Raw genomic sequence first — 4,970 nt, 5'->3', positions numbered from 1 at the left:
GGATGGGGAGAGGAGGCAGACTTTCCACCACCGCCTCATGAGTTAGTTTGTGAATCTTAAGCAGGAAATGAATGCATTTACATGAACTTGCTGAACAATGGGAATTTAACTTTGATTTTGTAAGAGATCGTATGCCTATTAAATTTAGAAAGATCTCTAATTAGTTGATTATTCGCTACGTCGGTATTGAAGCCCTTAATGAGGCGCTCGACGTATTCCCTGATGAGAGGAGTGCCAGCCACTCTGCAAAGCTCCAAGGTACTGGTTTTCCAGGGGACCCTGATAATGGATTTGATTATTTTGTTTTGCACCCTTTGAACTTGGGTTTTCCTGGTGTTCGAGACACAGTCCCACCATACAAGTGCGCCGTATGTAAGGACCGGTCTAATGCAAATTCTGTAAATGGACAGCCTGATGTTTCTGTTTAAGGGAGACGAGCGACTGGTATGCACTCTAAGCGCGCCCGCGACCTTCAAAGTCTTCTGAATTCGATCAGTGATAGCTGGGATCCAGGTGAGTCTGGAATCCAGGATCACACCCAGATAGGTGATTCTATTCGACCAATTTATGAATACGCCCTGAACCTCGAGCGGACTCGAAGGTTTAACAAGTCTCCTGGCAAAGACAATGGCCTCGCTCTTGCCAGCATTCAAGGACAACTTCCATCTCGAGAAGAAGTCGACAATTGCCTGATTTCTGGTAGAGGAGGCAAACCCATCAGCTCTGACGTAAAAGGTTCTCCCAGATAAATAGTTATGTATCATTAAGACTGTTCTCGGGTGGAAACCGAGACGATGTAGTTTATACACAAGAGCATGATGCCAAACAGAATGAAAGGCTTTCGCGAGGTCTAGCAACACCATTACCGTTGCTCTGTTTGTATTTAGCGCATTTGTAATCTGCTGAGCAATTCTTGTTATTTGATGAAGCGTAGAGTGTGATCTACGGAAGCCAAATTGTTGATCTATCAATAAACTATTTATTTGTAAGTGGTTATGTATTTCGTAAGAGATCACTAACTCGAGAGTCTTCCCGAGTATAGAGAGCAGGCTGATGGGTCTGTAGCTGGAAGCCTGATCACCGGGCTTACCAGGCTTATGTATCGGCGAGACCTTGGCCACCTTCCATGTCACTGGAAAATACGAATTTCGTAGGCAATATTTGAAAATTTAAAATATCTGGCAGATTATCTTATTGGATGCTTTCTTTAGCATCAAGGCCGAGACCCCGTCCCTGCCAGGAGCCTTGTTATTTCCGAAACGTTTGAAAATCAGGAAGATGTCATATGGAGCGAGATCCCCAAGGGGATCCCAAGGTTCTTCGTCTCTCACACTGAGGCTGGCAATGAATCTGTCCACTTCCGCCTGCATCGGCGAGACCGCAGAGCTGGCGTCCGTGTAGACCTGTTCGAATTGGTCAGCGAGAATCTCAGCCTTTTCTTGAGCCGATGTGACGATGCGGCCTCCAACACTAAGATTGGACGGGGGGGTTTTAGTGTACTTCCCTGTAAGGATATTATATGTAGACCAGAAGGTTGGATCTGTTTTTTTAAACGAGTGCAACTTATCGTTCCAATCTTTATTTCTGAGACCCGAGATCTGGCGTTTGATTTCTTCTGTGAGATCTTTTACGATCGAATTGAAGTAATAGGAAACCCCAATATTTTGAGCATGTTTCCTAATTCTCCTTCGTCTCCTAATAAGTGTTTGAAGATAAGAGTCATTGTGTAAGAACCTGTGTCTAGTCTTAGAGGTGTCCAACTTAGTGGTGGCGGCACGCCTCGCCGCGTGCAGTTTGCACGTAAGACTCCGAATCGCATCATCGACCTCGCCGGCCGATCCGAAATCAGTCGTGAGATTATAGTTTGCGGTGAGCAACTTATATTTTTGCCAGTCGGTGACCGTGTCAATACCTGATTTTAGGTCCAGGATGTCTGGATACAATACAACAGGGGTATGGTCAGAAGGACCGGGATCCAGTGCCTTACATTTAACCGCCACATCGAGTGATGAGAGAAAAATATCCAGTGTCGATCTGGGGGGACAAACCTAAGTGGGGCGAGTTGAAGCAAAGTTTAGTTCATACAACAATTGTAGGAGGCGCTAGTAAATCTCACAGACACATCTTTAAAATATATCAGTGAGCGCCACCACATTCGTATTGCTATCGGTGTAATGTTTAGTTACATACAACTATTGTAGGAGGCGCTAGTGACTTCACAATACATGCCTACAGTGTGTCAGTGACACAACAAACACACCATTATAGCTTGACATTTGGCGCGAAAAGCCAAGGAAAAAAGTAAGGTTCGGTGTTATTATTTCATCCTAACCATTAAAATCCGCATCATCGGGTCATGTTTAAATTACAGTGGTGGTGTAATTTAAAGTGTCCGAAGTAGTGCCAGGCTCTTAAAGGGAAAGAAGAAGAATTAAAAATACTGCAAATAAAGAAGATAAGTATATTTCCAATATTAATAACCCAACAGATCCAATAGGCTCTCATGCATGCAATTGTTATCCTTCTTACATTATAATTTTCCAAAGTACGGCTCAAATAACAAACATATTACTTTTCTTCAACATGTCTTAACATAGGATAATTACTAACAATATTATAATTATTACTTCTTTTCTGAAATAGGATATGACTATTAAAAATTTGATTTCTTTCTGTGCAGGTAATGTGCAGACAAGAAACGCACGAGAAGAGGAAATATATTTTCTTACCATTCTAGGTATGTATACATTATTGTAAAAAAATTACAATAAATTGTACTATCATTTAGACAATTGTACATTATAAAAAATTTTATTTTTCATGTTTTACCGGTTCCAGCAACAACGTGAGAGGATAACCAGGCTCATCAGGCATAAGAGGCTTTAGGAGAATAAGGGAAAGAATTTTACCTTTTCATTCTCGGTATGTATACATTATTGTAAGAAAATTATAATAAATTATACTCTAAATTATAATATAATATAAATATAATTATAATATATTATATATATAATATTATAATATAAATTATAATATATATTATATTATTTAGGCAAGTGTATTATAAAAAATTGTATTTTTCATGTTTTACAGATTCCAACCACGTAAAGAGGACCGAGATGACCAGGATTCCAGCCACATCGTCGGACATATACTTCAATATATATAAAGTATATTATATATTCACATAAGAAAAACGGAAAATAAATTTTGCCTATATAAATAACTATTCAATTGTATCATTTATGTTATAATTACCTTTATATTTTTCAGAAGGTGAACGAAGGAAAGAGCGAATGCAATTCGAAGATTACTATTTCAAACGATGTAGGAAAACATTAAATTCCTTCCTATATTATTTGAAATAGTACTCTTTGAATTGCATCCGCTCTTTCCTTGGTTCACTTTCTTATGTAGTATAGTTATGGGCATATATGGGATATACGTATACACGCACACGTGTGATCATTCACACATTCACACATTTTAGTTCATACAACAATTGTAGGAGGCGCTAGAAACTGTGCTTCAATTCGCTATACGTAGGTTTGCCCCCCCAGGTGTCGATGTGTTGACACCCGGCACGTATCTAGTGTGACTGTCTGGATAGACCACCTCGTAGGGATTATTTAACTGGTGTTTAAAAAGGATGGTCCCGCTCGTATTGGCCTTGGGATTATTCCATGCACGGTGTTTTGCGTTAAAATCACCGCCAAGTATAAAAGGAGAACCCACCCCGGTCAAGACATCAAGAATAGCCGGTGTAATATTCACCGAAGGAGGCACGTAAGCCACCCCGACGTATATTTTTGGATTGATCAATTTGATGAAGCAGAATTCAATTCCACTGATCCTATTTGGGGCAATAGTAGAGTGTGCAATGTTTCTATTGATAAGAATGGCGACTCCGCCACCCTTACCTGAATCCCTGTCCTGCCTATACATGCAGAAGCCCGGTATACTGGCAGCATCGTTAGCAGTCAGGAACGTTTCCATGAGGACGACAACGTCCGACTGCTCTTTTGTGATCAGAAACAGTAGTTCATTTCTGTACTTCCTGAACGACCTCATGTTCCAAAGTATAATCTTTGGTAAATCCGGCATTTAGTCGAGATTGCTTAGGACTGCCAGGAATACCTGGAATTTCTCCTTGTTATTGGAGCAGTTCTTGAGTCTATCATTCAACACCCTCACAGTGCTGAGCATCAAATCCACGTCAACCAATGCGTTGAGCGTGCTGAACTCGTCGAAAAGTTCACTTAAGCTCTCGCCCACAGGACGAGATCCCTTATTGCCTGACCTGTTGATACTGTTATTTACAGAATTTGCATTATTATTATTTTTAAGGACCGGTTGTTTGGAACCCTTAAGTACGTCCGAGTAAGAGGAACCCGGTCTGAGAATACCCGTGAGGTGTGGCTGAGAACCCAGGGGTTCCGAGAAGGAAGGCTTAGGGCCGCTAGGCCTTAAGTACGAGGCGGGTTGGTCCCTTTGTCTTAGGTAGTTTTCTAGGGAAGGGCAGCCCGAGAAGTTCGCCGTGTGGCTGCCTTTGCAGTTTGCACATTTTGCGGGCAAGTCTCTGGATTTTTTGCATTCAGACGAGTGATGGTTTTCACCGCATTTGACGCACCTAGGCGCCAAATTGCAATTCGAAGCTGAGTGGCCAAACGCTTGGCACCTGAAACACTGCGTGTACCTTTTATTTGAGAAAAATTTTTCCCAATAAACTCTGATGGAAAACAGATACCCAATCTTATTTACTTCGCCGAGACTGGTACCAGCCGGAAAGTTGATTCTGTAAATCGGTTTGTTAGGGATGACCTAACAAACCGATCAATGACCCACTGAGCGGAGACAGTCCCAAATTACGCAGTTCCTCTACTACCTCGGTTACAGGAGTAGGTGGCAGCCGCCTCAAGGCAACACTGAGCACTTTTTCAGTGTTTTTGGTAAAGGTGTAGAAACCTTTG

General features: G+C 41.5%; 1 long non-coding RNA gene across 1 annotated transcript; it reads left to right on the top strand.

Annotated features, from left to right (window-relative positions):
* The first annotated feature begins 2,040 nt into the window (after window positions 1-2,040).
* Window positions 2,041-3,226, top strand: LOC108629578 (uncharacterized). Its single transcript, XR_001916850.2, has 5 exons — window positions 2,041-2,139; window positions 2,202-2,301; window positions 2,372-2,737; window positions 2,839-2,922; window positions 3,094-3,226. It is a non-coding gene; the product is annotated as an uncharacterized LOC108629578 (long non-coding RNA).
* The last annotated feature ends 1,744 nt before the right edge of the window (window positions 3,227-4,970 follow it).

Source organism: Ceratina calcarata, unplaced genomic scaffold (genome assembly GCF_001652005.2).
Source record: "Ceratina calcarata isolate Rehan_Ccalc_2016 unplaced genomic scaffold, ASM165200v1 scaffold135.2, whole genome shotgun sequence".
In the NCBI taxonomy this organism is placed as follows: domain Eukaryota; kingdom Metazoa; phylum Arthropoda; class Insecta; order Hymenoptera; family Apidae; genus Ceratina; species Ceratina calcarata.
This window is presented reverse-complemented; position numbering and strand designations above follow the sequence as displayed.